At 33.2% G+C, this 17,619-nt stretch overlaps 1 long non-coding RNA gene across 2 annotated transcripts in view; it reads left to right on the top strand.

Moving 5' to 3' along the window:
* Positions 1 to 288: 288 nt before the first annotated feature.
* Positions 289 to 17,619, top strand: part of LOC106466250 — a 39,253-nt gene continuing 21,922 nt past the window's right edge. Inside the window, exons 1-3 of one of the 2 annotated variants that reach the window (XR_002612155.1) lie at positions 289 to 559; positions 5,806 to 5,928; positions 7,095 to 7,198. This is a non-coding gene — a long non-coding RNA (uncharacterized LOC106466250). Of the gene's footprint in view, positions 560 to 5,805; positions 5,929 to 7,094; positions 7,303 to 17,619 lie in introns of those variants that run through there. The other variant, XR_001291254.2, reaches the window with a different exon arrangement.

The raw sequence follows: 17,619 nt of genomic DNA, 5'->3' as shown, positions 1-17,619 counted from the left end.
AGTAATGAAAACAAATAACAACATTAACAGGAAAGATGGGCTATCTCACTTTACGATGAAACAAATGTATATACGTATTCTTTAATTTATAAAGGAAATCTTGAGTTTTAAACATTATTTCATAACGTGGGTTATTAAATGGCAACAAAATATAAATCACACACTTGGGTTTCTTCGCGTTAATGTAGAATAAACCATTTTATTTTGTTAGCCTGAATTTATTTTATCAGTGGTTATCAGGTGAAAAATAACCAGGTGACGTTCTGTTTAGCATTGTCTCGTCTCGTTGATGATGAGAATGATTTTAAGAATTATGATCAGGATTATCAAAAGTTGATGTGATTCCTCATCATGATAAAATAATAATAATATTTAACTTGAGATACTAATTTCTGAACTTTGGAGAATAAGCTTTAAGTTACCATGACAAATTGTATTACTTAATGAAAATATTTTGTGTTCAGTGATTTGATTAAACATCATGATCAAGTAAATATTTGGCGAGAGATGCGCTACTGCTTTACATCTTGTAAGTTGTAACTTACACTACAGTTACAATGTAAGTTGTACTATGAGACACTTGCCGTTAATCGTGGTGTCATATTGTAAGGAAAAAAAAAGAGTATCTAGCCGAATATTAGGGCCAGCACAGTGGTAGCAGGGTTAATAATGTAGGTGCAGTCATATGATTCTGAACATTTGCGATAGCTTTATGTTACACAACTGTCAGTAGTCTGGATTTTTTGGAGGATGGACTAAACAGAAACTTGAGAAAGCGACATTATTTTAAATTGCACATTTTGAAGAAACCTGTATAAAAAAATAACTTGTTTTAACATACATAAAGTGAAGTATACAATTAAAAAGACTTATAACTTAATAGTTTTGTATTACTTTACTTTTAGGAAGAAATATAAATAATGTTAAACTTTCCCACAAATACAAGATGTGGAATGCTCAATGAATAAGGTAAACTTAAATTATTCGTAAACTTGGAGTTTTTGTGCTTCAGTATTTTCGACCATTGCTTTACCATAAGAATGTGTTTTTTTATTTACATTAGTGTTGCAAGATGTTAATCCTATCTTTTGCAATCAGGAGCATGAACAGAATATTTAAAATTCATTTTGCTCACTAGTAGCCTTTCCTTTGAACAGATTTTGCCAAAACACCATGTCAACTCATATATACATATAATTTAAGGACAACAAGAGACTTGTTGGTCCATCTAAACCATCCCACCCTCTGTACTAAAGTCTAAAATAAAAAGAAAACACTCAAAGCCAGCTCTTATCGTTCATAGATATATCAAGCCTTCCCTTAAATTAGCTGCATGTACCACATTTGAAGGCAAACCACTGTGTTAAAAAATAAAGTTATTTTAGTTAAAGATGACTCCTTCCTTGCCCAAATTTATATCTGTGTCCCCTAGTCTTACCATTCTCACCATTAACTTTGAAAAAATATGATGCCTGAATTCTTTGTACAGTCTTAAACACCTTAATCAAATCCCTTCTAATTCTTTCTCTCTCTTTTTTTTTTTTCAACTGAAAAGATTTACAGAGATCATAACCTATCCTTGTATGACAGCCTTTCCATCCCAATGTCATCCTAGTAGCTCTTATCTGAATCCTTTTCCAACAATTCAGTGCCTTTATTCAAGTGAGGAGCTCAAAACTGTACCGAGTAATTCAAATGTGGTCTAACCAATAACCCATAAAATGACATTATAACTATTTTAGTTTTGTATTCATTATTTTTTTTAAAACCTAAAATTCTATTTGCCCTATTCTTAGTAACAGCATGCAGCTTGGATGGCTTAAGAGACTGATCAACCATTATACTAAAGTCTTTTTTTTTTCCATAACACTTTTCAGGTTATTCCAATTAAAATTATACTTATATTTCATACTGTGATATTCCACATGCATTATCTTGCATTTATTGTAATTTGAAGTAATTACTGCAGCCATTTATTTGCTCAACTTACCAAATAATCCAAATCCTCTTGTAAAGCAGCAGCAGCATTCTCACACCCAAAACTTTAAGATCATCAACAAATTTAAATAGTTTATTGACAAATATTCATCTATGTCATTGATGTAAATTAATTAGAGAAAAGTTCCTAACACAGATCTATGTTGAAGCTAAGACACGTCAATGGTGAATCAGTATAAGTTTTTGTTTTATGGCTCTACAAACTTCTATTTTGACTGATATGTTAAAGTAGCTGCATTATTTAGTTAATTTTTAGTTCTGATCTGTAGGTACCTGTCTGTGATCAGAAGATATTAGTAATATGTTTGTACATTTACATTGAAGCTACTTCTATATGATGTCATTGATAAACTACATACAAAAATCTGCTTGGACTCAGAAGCTCTAAACATAGATCTGTTGTTCAAGTGTAGATCTTTTCATGGTGATTCATACTTCATAAATGTCACAAGGAGACAAGCTGAGTCTTACAAGTACAGCAAGATTTTACTGTTATCACTAAACTACATTAGAGTCTAGTGAACTTGCTTTCATTTTCAGTACCAACCTCATCTTCCAATTTCCATTATTCTTCGAATGATACATCCTATTTTCTTTCCCCACTGCATAGCATTTTCTAGCATTTAATGTAATTTCTACAATGTGAGTGGAACACTATACAAGAAAAATTTAAATATTTATAGATGAGTCCTTTTTTATAATGTAATGCAGTCTTTCTCAACCATCAGCTTGTCGAACCATTGGATTTCATGAAAACAAACAAACAAAAATTTGACAGAATATTCATATGTAAATTGTAATGGTTTTTCTTTGTACTTGCATTTTAGAAGTCTGTGACAGTTTAAGGAGGCAGTGAGCCTGTAGCTCGATTTAGTAATATCATAAAATCATTCTGAACTTGGTGCTATAATGAATGTATAGTGAAAGGCTGTGTCATTTCTACACTGACGTAGCAACAGTAAGAAGAAGAAAGTTGTTAAGACTCTGAGATAAGTAAAATGATAAAATTAAATTAATTTACTTGTCACCAGACATTATTGTTAGGCCTATTATATTTTTGGCACTGCATTCTATATCTATTTCCTTAAGAATTTTCAAGAATTAGAAAACTGTTCATCTTATTTGTTGCCAACGATGCATTTCACTAAATGCAAATCTTATCAGTGACATGTTCTGTACTGTTATAGATATTGTCATAATACTTTATGTTTTACCATTTTCTCAACAGGCTAATCTCATTTCAGCAAATAGATTGTGAGGTCTTACATTTCATATTTCGACATGTATACATACCTCATGGTTTGACAAACCACTTTAGTAAACTGTTCCACAAATTTTCTGATTATAGACAAGAATTTATGACATTCAAATTCACTGTGCTGGTCAAATATTTATATGATAATTTTTTAAAACTTATTACATGTGAGGTGTTTGAATGGAACACAAGTGTGAAACTTGTAATTATTGAAACGGGGGGACATAACTGATATCCAAATGTGACATCTCTGTCTGGTAAGGAACAATGAAATATGACTTAAATAGGTACCAGGAAAGAGACATGTCATGCATTTTTGCATAAAAACCACAAAATTGGGATTGGTGAATTTCAAGCAATTTATAGACTGAGAGATATAATTCCAACTGTTGAAGATGAGGCTTTATTCTGTAGGATGATATAAGGTTTCCTTTTTTTGACTTAACAATTGGAAAGGGTTCAGATGAGGGCTACTAGGATGATTCCAAGGGTGAAAGGAATGTCTTATAGAGATAGGTTACGATTTCTACTAATTTTTTCTTGAAAGAGTGGAATCGGTGATTTCTTGAAAAGTAAAGTGTAGATTTAAATATTTGTTTTTCTCATAAATGGGTATGCAAGGACCAAATAGTTCCTTGCTGTTCATGGGTTATGTTAAATGTGTGTGTGTTAAATTGTTTAGGAGCTTCTTAAACATTTACCACAACTGGCAATTCCATATAAATTTAATTTCGTTTTTTGTATTTATTCATTTGCTTTTATTTTTAAAAAAATCATTAAAAGCATTTTTGATATTCGTTGATCACATATTCAGTATTTTATTTAACTTGTTTCGGTAATAATAATGTATTTTACCCTGAAGCATATTCACTATTTTTTTGTGCACTCTTGTGGCTTCGGAAGAGAAATGTTTAAAACCAATTCTGCTTTAGTCTTGATTTTAATATCAGTAAAAGTGTTATTCAATCCGCTACAAATATAAAAGAGAAAAAAGTATGATTAGATGGCTTTGAATTTTCATTAAAAAATAAATTTATTAATAGGTTATAAATTTATTTTTAATACTACTATGCTTGAGTGAAGACCGAAATTATGAATGAAACATTGTGATACTTGGATTGTTTAATTAGGATTTTTTTTTCAGTTACTTACTGTTTTAAAATACAGCAATCCCCCATCATCTGCAAATATAAACGTTCTCTCTTCTTGAAAAGCTACATTGGGTCCACTACCAAATATCCCCATTCAAGGATTGTACAACATCATACTTCTTCCATCTCTAAGAACTCATCTTTTCCAGCATGCTATGGAATGTGATGGTGAAATTAAACTTAAACAATTTGACATTCTATTCAAAGCAACAAATTAAGGAATATTAAGGTTCCAAGAGACTCTGGCCATGAAGACTTTCCAACCTGAAGTAAATATCATGGAGGACTGTTTTGGGATGGTTTTTAGACTTGATAAAGCCCACAGATGAAGTAATTTGTTACCAGATCTGAAAAATATGTTGAAGTATATTTAACATCAGTTCCTTAATTGTATTTGTAAATAAAGTTTATAAAAAAAATCTAACATAAAAATACAAAAGTATGATTTATTGGACTCAGATTTTATGATTTGTAGCTATACCTGTGCAATTAGCACCAAAAGATTTTTTATATCCTTTTAATGCTTGTGTATTAAATTGATAGTAGTTATTATATTTTATTATATTTAAATATATCATTCTATTATTTGTGTAATCTTACCAGATGTGGTAACCGGAGTGGCTAAAACAAAAACAGTGGTGTAATGAATTTAGACATTAAAAACTATCAAAGATTGAAATAATTATACCTCTGCAGGAGAGCTCACTATCTATATACTCCTCACGAGTACAAGAAAAATAATTTTACTACAAGTCAAAGCTATTGTCAAGTTCTTTTTTGGAGTGTAAGAATGTGGAGCAGTGTAAAAATTAAATACAAAAGCTATGTATTATGAATGAATTGTCTTTTGTTTCACTAACAATACAGAGTTAAGAATAGCTGAATATTTGGCAGTTAGATTGGAAGGTTTTTACCTTTAGTGTTTGAACTGTGTGACCTAATGAATTGCTTGAACTTTACCATCTGACCATTATTGCTGAGTCTGTGCCATGCCCTCTCGTAGTGTTGGCAGATGAGTGTATAGTATCCATAGAATTGATTCTGTTTCAAGAAACAATATGTCTTATAACAAAAAAAGTCTGCTAGGAAGCTTACACATGCTAAAACGTTTGAAGATATTCAGCTGCTCATAATTAATCACATTATTAAGTGCTAGTGGTTGTATACATTAGTCATAGGTTAATGAAGAATTCATTGGTGATGAAAATATTCGATATTTTTCAGTGTTTATTACTTCTGCTAACTGAAAACTTCTCTAAGAAATATGTTATTTTGTTTGGAAGCCACATCATTTAAAGCTGTTGTGATCAGTGGTAACTATGAAATCATTGAAATGTATAGGTTCAAGTTTCTGTCACTCGATTTTTTTTTCAATGTTGTTGTTTGGTTTTGTTTTTTTAGCCAACTTGGAGAAAACTAAAAGGTATTGACAACAGACTCATGAGACTATTCAGAGGACAATAGTGCCAAATAATATGGAACTGAGAAAAACAACAACATATTCTTCCAAAAAATTTGAAGAAAGTAAGTATAAAGTAAGTTTAATTCTCTGTATACTTCTGATTCACAAAAAACTAATAGTTAAGCCTATTTCAGCAACTGTTGATTTTTGTATAAATCAGATTGTTTTTCAGATTTAAAATATTGTTGTTTCTTGCTTTTGAAATTCATATGTCATGCTGTGTTGTATCCTACAGAGTGCATAATTATTCTCGTGATTCATGACATGCATATTTTATTGACATCATGACAGTAAAAATTGCAACATTAAGTGTCCCTTACATGACATCATCTTAGTCTCTACTGACTGACTGACAGACAACACACTACTGTATAGTGGTGTGAGTGGTTAAAATAGGTGACTCCCTCCAGGTGGTTTTGGCTCCCTTATGGGGAAATAATGATTGATTTTGATTTTGACTAATTCCTGTCTATATGAATTTTATATATAATAATATTGTCAAATTCAGATCATGATCTGTAATGTAAGACTGGAAGATGTTGGGATAAAATAAATGCTTACTTACAGTAAAGGTAAGTGGAGGGAAATACCTTTTTAATAACATGCGGCTATCTTATCAGTTATAAAATATTTTACGACTTGCATAAAACTATATTTTTTAGTTAATTATTATTTTGAATTTTTTAAGCATGTTATTACAGTACAGGATCTGTATTTAAAAAAAGAGTATGAATGTTTTTTTTTAGTCTTAAAACTTCCAGTCGATATCTTTTGCTCAGAAATCTCATTGTTTATGCTGTTTATTTCTGGTATAGATTAGAAAGTAGTATTTAATTTTCTGTTTTTTAGATATACTTGGATGTTTATTTCATCATAAGATCCGTATTATTATTAGAATGAACAGATATTATTATAAAAAGCATCAATCTATACAACCATAACATTTCCAGATGGGTGAATGAAAAAGTTAACCTTAGTTAATGAGCAATTATAAGAGAGATTATTTTTACAGTTTTATATGTAGTTACAGAATTGCTCACCAGATGTTAAAAGACAATCTTGCATTCAGAATAAAGTCAAACAAGTACTTATGTTTAATCATTATAATGATAAATTTTTGTTCACAAGGTCTCGGGTGGTAAATATTGTGTTATTAAAGTTGATATGTATCATTATTACTTAGAAAATGCATAAGTTATGATTGAGGATAAGTGTTTGTATTTTACAGGTCCTTGAAATGGCAATCTTGTAAAATTGGTGCTGATATTGTTCACAAAGAACCGTCAAGAAAAGGGATGAAAAAGAGAGAGGGCTTAGCAGTTAGTCATCAGGGTGAGAAATCCTAATGCTAATCTCTGATCGTTGAAAAATATGAGTAAGAAGTGGACCTTGTACATAGTGTGCTGTTGGTGAAATAATAAAAATATTTGTAATTATTAGCTGTTTGGCTGATTGTTTTCTTTTTCTCTTGTTGTTTAAAGATACAGATTTACAGTTGCAAGGATCAAACATTTGATCATTAATTTAGTAGTTTAGCAAAATCCAGTCTGGTTAGGATTGAATTTATGAAATTTAGAAAAGATTTCACCAACAACAAAAATATGGAAGCTTTGTGTTTTTTTTTATTATTCTTATATTTATGGGTTTTTTTAATTGAATTAATTTCCACCTTGATTTCTGTCTGTTAATAATAATAGTGTATAGTTCAAAAAATAGTTTTAAATAGGCCAAGATTCAGCTTAATTTGCTAATATTGGGTTGTTTTGTTTTAAATGCTTGGACTCAATTCACTGAAGTGTTTACTTGGAAAATAATTTTTTAGAAATTGTTATTAATGGACCAAGTAGGATTTGTATATTTAAAGAATTAAACAAACTTGACAATATTACATGACAGTACTAAAAGCAATATTTTTTAATAATTTTCCAAAAATTAATTCTTTAGTTTTCACATCCAATGTAAATTAGTAGTTTGAGAATATTATATAAAGTTATTCCAAAAACAGCATCATCTAAATATTCTGGCTTAGCCAAAGATGTAGAAATCTTCTTGTCAAATCCAGTATTTATTACTGCACCGTGTGATGAGAAAACACAGTGAATTCCATAAATAGAGTATTTTTATGCTTACATAAATAACTTATCACCTTTAATACATTGGTATACAAACTAAATTAATACCACATTGAAACTTCAAAATAAACAGTTAAGAGTAGATTTTTGTGGTAGGGAAGTGTCAGTGTTAACCTTTGTCACTGTACTACTTTGTGATAGGGGAATATTAGGGTTAAATTTTGTCACTGTAGATTTTTGTGATAGGGAATGTTCGGGTTAGCTTTTGTCACTGTAGATTTTTGTGATAGGGGAATGTTAGGGTTAACTTTTGTTACTGTAGATTTTTGTGATAGGGGAATGTTAGGGTTAGCTTTTGTCACTGTATAATTTTATGGTAGGAGAATGTTAGGGTTAACCTTTGTCACTGTAGATTTTTTGATAAGGGAATATCAGGGCCCTGGTTAGCCTTCATCTATGATTAGTATATTCTTTAGTTAAGCAATTCTATGCAATAGGGACATTGTATGGTCTTATTTTGCTATATGAAGTGTTGAAATATTTCATTACTATATTTTCTTGCACAGTAATTTTAGCAAGTCCATTATAAACAGACATGCACCAGAAGGCTTTTTGTGACTGAGGCTATTATTTAAAAGTTAAGCTAAGAGTTTTTGAAGATAGATATGATATGAGAAACTTGTGCTTACCTATAAAATTACTTGTTCACAGTGTGTCATAATACATAATACTAAAAAGTTGGTGGTTTTTAGTGCATTACCACAAATCTGTCAAAATATATTAATTTAAAAAATGCACAATTGAATTTTGGGACATCCCTTGCAAGTCATAAGTTCTTTGAGTATTTGTGTTTAATTTTTAATTCAAAGATATAAGTTGTGTAAAGAAAAAAGAGAATTTAAGCATGTCTGTGGTGACTGAATAACCTATATGAAACAAAAACAAGTTGTTACAAAACAGTATATTTGTTTAGACTTGAATACACCATCAGAATATGTGTTTAGTATATGGGTAAGGGTTGTGTTTGTTGTTCATTAAAATTTTCTCACCAAAGATACTTTCTCATCATTGTTCGCTGAAGTAGACCACTTGTTAATTGTAATTCGTGGTTCATGACTATTGGTGTTTTTAATGTCCTCAGCTCCCCCCACTAGATCAGTGGTAAACTTACAGACTTATGATGCTAAAATTTGATGTTTGATTCTTTGCAGTGGACAGAAAGTAGATAGTTCATTGTGTAGGTTTATTTTGAAACAATAGTACTCCATCTATGATGAGATGTTTCATAATCGTTATCTATATTTTTTTTATTTTTTTTACATTACCTCAAAAATTGTTTGGGGTTACCTGTGGTTTATATCTCTAAAAAGGATACACAGTTAGAAATGAAAATCATCTTAAATAGATTGAAATTGATATTGACCATGGCAAACTCCAATATATACATATAATCTTATTGGGCAGGCCTCCCCCAGTGGCACAGCGGTATGTTTATGGACTTACAATATTAGAAACTGGATTTTGATACCTGTGATAGGTAGAGCACAGAAAGCCCATTATGTAGCTTTGTGCTTAACTTCAAATAAACAAACATACATATTGGACAGTTTGTGTAGATTAAATTTATTCTTCTTTCAAATAGTAGTTTTTTTTTTTAAACTTAACAAAAGACAGGATAAACTTTTTGCATGCCAAATCGTTTAGATATTTTGAAATGTGTTTTATTATTTGTATAATAAAAAATAGTACAAATAAAAATATTTAGTTTATTTAGTTGCTTATTTATTTAATGATTATGGAAGGTGAATTACTGATATAAAAGATTTAGTACCTATTTAAAATTTAAATTACATCACTGGAGTTCAGTCTGTGTTAAAAATGGAAAAAATGTAGTACGCTTTACAGTCACTGGGTGGCGCCTTACACGTGGCTCATGACTCCAATATATTACTTATCATAAACATGATAGAATGATAAAAAAAAAGGCCAGAGATAGGCGTAAGACATTAAAAAGTATTAAGGTCATCACGTTTATAGATTATATTTTATGGAAAGACGAAGCAAACATAAGTTATGATAGAACTTAACGAGTTGTGATTTGAATAAAGTAATACGAATCAAGCGAGTAAACAGTAGGTTTACAATAGCGATTAAGTGAAAAGCTGATATTAGCTTGTTCCAAAATAAATAAATAATAATGTAGCGTTAACCCTTCATTGCACATTGTAACGTACAGCTAACAAATCTTTGATGTTTAATACACATACAAATGCTTCAATTCTGTAGTTCAATACTCTTAATTCCAGGTAACAGTCCAAACAAACCATAGAATTATTTTTCCTCAATTATACTGTTACGTCTAGGTAAAGTATCAGCATATCACTTACCAAAACAAAACAAAAAAAATGCTCCCCGGTTGGTCAGCGGTAAGTCTACGGATTTACAACTTCATTATCAGAGGTTAGATTCCCATCGGTGGACACGGCAGATAGCCCGATGTGGTTTTGCTATAAAAAACACATTTCACAAAAAAAAACGTTTTCTAGTGCAACATAGACCTGTTTAAGTAAGAAATTGAAATAATACGTTTTTTTTTCCACCGTATTTTCATAATAAAGAGTAAGGCTCTCATGTAATAGAAACTCGAGATTTACAAGGATGGGAAACAAACTTACATTACTTGTGTCGGGAATTTTTTGTAAATATGAGCAAATTATTGCAGGTTTTATTGTCGTGATATTTGCATCGATAATCACGCGAATCGTAGAAAAATACGGGGATAATTAAAAAATAAAAGAAAATTCTTTTTCGTGTTTTTCTCGCAGACTTTGTAAGTGAAGATGTGAATTTATCACCCCTGAAATTTTCAACTAATCTTTTTTGTTAAGCACAGAGCTACGTAGTATCCGCAGGGTTCGAACCCCAATTCTAGTTTTATAAGCAGGGCCGTGGACGGATGGGTATGGGGGGATATATATTTTTCCAACAAAAAAAAACGGAGAAAGAGAGAAGATACAGTATTAATTTCTCCCGGAGGGGGAGGGGTATTTTCTAGGCATATCTCCTCAATCCACTAAACCCCAACCGAAGTGCAGGCTACAGCCCTGGTTTTAATCCCCTAACGTTACCGCTGGGCCATGGGGGGGGGGATTTGCCGTGTATTTCAGTTTTGTGTGGCTCTTTCTTCATGTTTCATATTTTCTTGTTCATTTTTCTATGAAGTCAGAAGTATCTGACAACGGCTAATACACTCACTCGGTTAATGGGGCAATAATTTTCCACGTGAGTCAATAGAGTAACTCCTCTATTTACACGTTTTTCTTTGTGTCCTCTTTACTTAACGCCTGTGCTCAATTTTGACCCCTTTCGACCTGTACGTGGGTGAAATCTTGTAGTAAGCCCAGTCAAGTGTTTGTAACATTACCAGTCTAGCCTCTCACACAGGAGTATCTGGACATGCAACTTGTATGACGAGTTTTTTGTTTTAGTCGTAATGATGTTTTTATTTGCTTTTAATATTTTTTTCTTGTATGTAAACGCCTGGGTTATTAATATGAAAACGTCTTATATGAATAGTTTGGAAAAATCGTTACAAAAAACAAGCATAGGATTGACGCGCACTAGAAAAATGATTTGAATTACAATACATCGTCCTTTAAAAAAGGTTCAAACTGCCATTTAGGTATGATGTAGCAATAGATTTTGTAGACAAGAAAAGTTGTATGATGTTAAAATGTTCTTGAGAGTTTTGTCTAGTACACGTATTTACACTTAACGTTAAGTACTGGAGTAATTTGTTAATGTGACGGTCAATCCCACTATTCATTAGTAAAAGAGTAACCCAAAAGTTGGCGGTGGATGGTGATGACTAGCTGCCTTTTCTCTAGTCTGTCACTGCTAAATTAGGGACAACTAGCGCAGATAGCTGTCGTGTTGCTTTGCGCGAAATTCAAAACAAATCAAATCGCACTCTGGGGCCCTGGGTGCGTTATAACAGTGACTGTCAGATCCCACTATTCCATTAGAATATCTCTCGTTGCCAAAAAATTGCGCTCTGCTCTTTGTGGCATTGGGTGCGTTATAAGAGTGACAGTCAAATCCCACTATTCGATTATAATAGCTCAAGAGTTGGCGGTGGGTATTGTTTACTAGTTGCTTTCCCTCTGTCAGTTCAAAATTAAGGATGTCTAGCGCCGACACAAACATAAGCATACGTTACGTACTTATTTATATTTTACAGATGGAATTACGTGTTAGCTAGTGGACAGACCGATATTCTGATAATTTTCTGCTCGATATTTCGAATGACTGGTATGCCGAAACATTTCCGCCAAAATGTGTGATGTTTCACGAATAATGATATTATTATTATGAAAAGTTTGACATAATTGTTCCAAAGATTAGAAAGCTTTAATTACAAGTAACAACAAGAGCAATCTCAGAGATTGAATATCATCGCCCCGCAGCTACTTTTCGAGATTGCATGCGCGTATATTGGATAACGTCAAGATTCACCTCCGAAAACTCTGAAAATCCTTCTCAGATCCAGAATGATCAACGATCTGGATAATTTTTTGTAGTGTGGTAAGGAGTCTCAACCTTAATGTGCCCATGATATTTTGCATAAATCCGAGTTATTAATCCAAAATCACGAAAATGCCCTATATCCCCATTATAAAAAATGCTTCAAAGTCTATCAGTTTTCAAGACAGGCGCGCGGAAACACAGACAGACAGACACACGGACCCGATTGCAATAGCCTCACCCTCACCCCCCTCCCCTCTGGGGCGAGAGCAATAATATAGGTCTCTGAAATGATTACATATATATCTCAAAATGTCCTCGGTCTATGTCCGTAATATGACATCATCCGCATACCACCAACCTGAATGAACGTTAGGCCTACTTGTGTAGATACTATTTTGTTTAATTTTTGGTACTATTACTCTTCGTAATATCGGGCTGTAAGAACTAAATACAAAATAATATTGATAATTAAAAGTTATTTAGGCGGAAACTAAGTCAAAAATATAAATCACTGGCGTAAAATCACGAGGGCCTAACTCTTTCGGAATGTGTGGGGAGTGGGGTGTGCAAGAAAAGCCAATTGGAAAAGTAGAGGACACGTGACTCTTCTACCCTATGCGTAAAATGACACGCTACTGTAATGTAGAACAAAAATTTGTTCCTATATGCATTTTTCATTCAAAAATCTATATTTGAATGTTTAGGCATGTATTTGATAATGTTGTGGTCAAAGTTTCGTTAGCTTGCTGTTCACAAGTTTACCTATGTTCAACTAAACCTACTCGTGCTGTTATAAATGGATTGAACTTTGTTCTGAAGGTTAGATATTGGACGTCATGACGAATGTGCATTTGAAGTCGGTTGATAGCTTCCACTCATCAAATAAGTAGTTGTTGTTGTTTTTTTAGTGGGTTTATTCTTAGATTCAAAGTTTTGTAGGGTTAGGTTTTTAAACTTTTATCAGTAAGAAAGAATTTTGGACGTATACTTGAAGCACGTACCACGTATCTTATCAAGATCAATGTAACAAAGAAAAAAATTAAACAAAACAACGAAGTCTATATAGTGCGGAACGTCTTACCCCACATATCATAACGAAGAGAAATAGCTAACAAAACAACGAAGTATATATATATATAGTGCTGAGTTGCACTACAGCCTCAAGTAGGTAATCAATTGCGTTGAAACTGATGTAATACAGTAGGGTAAGCTGTTGAAAAAAAGCAAAATTGACCCAATTAACTAGGCCTAATTTTAAGGATGCTGGAATACATCGAAATAATAATGGATACAAAAATGTTACATAATTTAATAAGATTTAAAGTACTTATAACCTTCATTTTAGTTTTCTGCATAAATCATGAATTAGTGTATTGAGTTATTAGTATAAATTCAGTCAAGTTTTGTGTTAGTAAATCCCACCCACCCCTCGATGTTAACCCTTTTGGTACTAAACATACCAATTTTTTTTTTTAATGACCACAATTTGTTCATTTAAACCTAATACTATTACTACTCCCTTTCATTTATACTCGAACAAAGTTTGTTACTAAAAAAATACTGTGAAAGTCGCGTGTACACTAATGTTAGGGGCCAGGTGGTTAGGGCGCTCGATTCGCAATCTGAGGGTCACGGGTTTGAATCCCCGTCACACCAAACATGCACGCCCTTTCAGCCGTGGGGGTGTTATAATGTGGCAGTCAGTCCCACTATTCGTTGGTAAAAGAGTAGCCCAAGAGTTGGCGGTGGGTGGTGATGATTAGCTGCCTTCCCTCTAATCTTATTGCTAAATTAGGGACGGCTAGCGCATATAGCCCTTGTGTAGCTTTGCGCGAAATTAAAAACAAACAAACAAACACTAATGTTATGATATATTCAGCAAGCTTGACATGAAACTGGACGCTGGTCAACTAATTAAATATGAGCATTCAACAGTAAAGGAACATGTATATGTGATCAGAACAGTTTAGTTATATGGTATAAGCGTCAGTTTCAGCACGTGTCTAGCACGTGCATGATTGTGATTCGAAGAAGCTTGAGCGCTTTCCAAGAATATATTCTATTTTTTCACTTCACATGTGCTGGAGTCCTTTTTTTTTTCACCCCATCTGATCCGCACTTCTATCTCACTGTAAACATTTTACCTTGGATCAATCATGGGGATTTAGTAGACCTTTTCCTCTTGTTACTACGTAGCGATTTCGAGATGATTTAAGATTTCGCGCTCATTTCTCGCACACTGGTACAGATGTTTTTGTTGTTGTTTTTTCTCCTGGTGGCGATTTGTAGGTATTAATACTCAATGGAACAAACACAAAATTTGAATAAATTATTCTTGTATCGAAGTTTGAACTTGTGGTCTTTAGTTTTGTAACAATTCGAAGCAAACAAAAAACGTGCTTTATGTTCTTATAAGTGACGCCCAACTTTTGATCTCGGATGATTAAGCTATATGAAAACTATGTAATATTTTATTCACCTTATTTCTTTATTTGTTACATGATTTTTTAAGTAGTTACACCTGTAGTCTTAATCTTATGATTCGAAAGTACATTTTTTAATAATGTATTTTATTTCATACTTATTGTAAACTGGCGTACACATTTAGTAAAGTTTTTCCTTGAACTCCAGGAAAGACGTATATTCCTTATTCTTCCTTTCAAACACCCTTGTCCGTATAAACGCCATCTGCATAATTTCCAAAATAAAATTGTGTGAAAATGTTTTATGCCGTATTTTCTGCGTCTTATTGCCGATTAAATATTATCCGAGTCAGAATATAGTTACGTCGGGTGAGATTTGACTCTATAACAGACAAGTACAAGTTCCTATTACCAGGTGGTTAGGGCGCTTGACTCGCAATCTGAGGGTCGCGGGTTCGAATCCCCGTCCTGCCAAAGACTGCTCGCCTTTTCAGCTGTGGGGGTGTTATAATTCAACGGTCAATCCCACTATTCGTTGGTAAAAGAGTAGCCCAAGAGTTGGCCGTGGGAGGTGATGACTAGCTGCCTTCCCTCTAGTCTTTCACTGCTGAATTAGGGACGGCTAGCGCAGATAGCCCTCTTGTAGTTTTACGCGAAATTCAAAACAAATCAAACCTATTACCACTAGTGATAAAACACATGCATGTCGTCACATAATCAAGTGTGTAAACTAAAGGCCTTATTGAGCGAATGATAGCAGCGACTATTGAAGAAAACTTCAAGGTAAGAATTGTTTCCTTATTAGCGCCCCCTTTATTATAATTATTGAAGCGCTCGAGTCTTTCAAATGGAGGAATACGATATTCGAAGACTTAGATACAGTACTGTACACGAGACACCGATCACAGAATTGTATGGGGTATTCTCTTATTAAATATATAGTTTTTTACGTAACAGACGAGTCTCAGTGTATCCTCAAACGAGGGAATACGCTTTGTAGTTATAAATCAACGGTAGTACCCAGTATATAAAAATAGAAAGGACTAAATTTTAGTTGATTATCTTGCGTTACGAAATTATTATTATTTCCTTCTATATACAATTTAATCTTGATTTTCTGTGGTATTTTGAGTTGTTGGCTATGATACATAAAAATTGCCAATAAGTTAATCCTAATTCGAAAGGCATATTAATCTGGTAGGTCGATGATATACTTGTTTGTTTTTTATTGAACACAAAGCTACACAATAGGCCATCTGTGCTCTGCCCACCACGGGTATCGAAACCCGGATTCTAGCGTTGTAAGTCCGCAGACATACCACTGTGCCACTGGTGCTTAACTCTGATTTCCTGTGACACAAGCGGATGATAGTGGTGATATAATACCCTTAGATTGGGTACCAATCGATCGTAAATTATCCTTCAGCTACCCAGTGGTATCCATAATACAGCTGGATAACAATTGGAGTAAAATGTCTTGCTCAAAGACACAACAATATCTCGTATGCAAGCTTCGAACCCCCAACCTTTCGACTACGAGTCCAAAGCACTAGATAACATGAACACAATGCAAATTTAAAAGTTTTTGCTTTCTTTAGTCTCTTGAATTATCGAGTGTAACTCGTATACGTGTTTAAAACGAGACTTGTTCCTCATTAATTATACGACGTTTAATTAAAAGGATTGAATATTTCGAACAGTTTAAACATATATCTTCTTTTCAAATTCAAAGGATATATAAATGTGTGTGGCCCTATGTTTAATGTTTGTTTTAGTGCTAAGTTGTATATGGGCTATCTGCGATCTGTCCATCAAGGAGAATCGAACTCCGGATTTTAGCTTTTTAATAAGCCTGTAAACTTACCACTGGCCCACTGGGGGACATGGTTCCCTGTAAAGTCTGGACTTATCATTTGTCATTTAGCCTTAACCTTCATAAGGTTGTAGCTGTATTTTGACATAAGTTTCATTCTTTAGGAAAAAAAGACCATGTCAAAAAAAAAGGAGTATATAATAGGGCCGGCGGGAGGCGCCCCCCCGAAATGCCGTTAGCCCTCCGCGCTAATGTTGTCCATTAATCTAATTTTATATGTATTTTAGATCAGTCTCATTAGGCTCTCCCTACCCAGTTGAGAAAAGCTTGATCCAGGAGCTTATATATATATATATATACAATGAATGTCTCGGAATTCATCTGTGTAGTAATGACTTTGGTCACTCTTGATTATCAGTCAACTCTTCTTAAATGGTTAGCTCTCCTATTAATTTGGTGGGGCGTAGTTTTGCACCTGATAGAGCTCCGGATTTCAGAATCGGCGAGCTGAGTTTGAATCCGTGCGATATCACCACATTTTCTCCGCACTTTAAGCTGTGGGTATGTTATAAAAGTAACAGTCAATCTCTCAACACAGAATGTGAGTGCTGCTGACTTTTCGTCTGGTCAGTAGTTCAAAATTATGGGTGGCGGAAAATAGCTTTGGTCACTTTGGCATAAATACAAATCTAACCAAAAACACCTTAGGTGTGAAAAAAAGGTGCGGCCAAAGAAAAAAAAAGGATTGAACAGGCGACTTAAAGGAATGAAATCAAAATTGGTGGTCAAACTGGTAGCTACACTTATAGCTTTGATAACAATTTGACAGCAAATATTCATTCATTAGTTAGCTAGGCCTACGTTTTTTTTTGTTCAACTTGGTGCGTGATGATAGGGTAAAACAAAATACCATGAAAG

Source organism: Limulus polyphemus, unplaced genomic scaffold, assembly GCF_000517525.1.
Source record: "Limulus polyphemus unplaced genomic scaffold, Limulus_polyphemus-2.1.2 Scaffold2206, whole genome shotgun sequence".
NCBI lineage: Eukaryota > Metazoa > Arthropoda > Merostomata > Xiphosura > Limulidae > Limulus > Limulus polyphemus.
The sequence above is the reverse complement of the archived record's forward strand: the minus strand, read 5'-3'. Positions and strand labels throughout refer to the sequence as shown.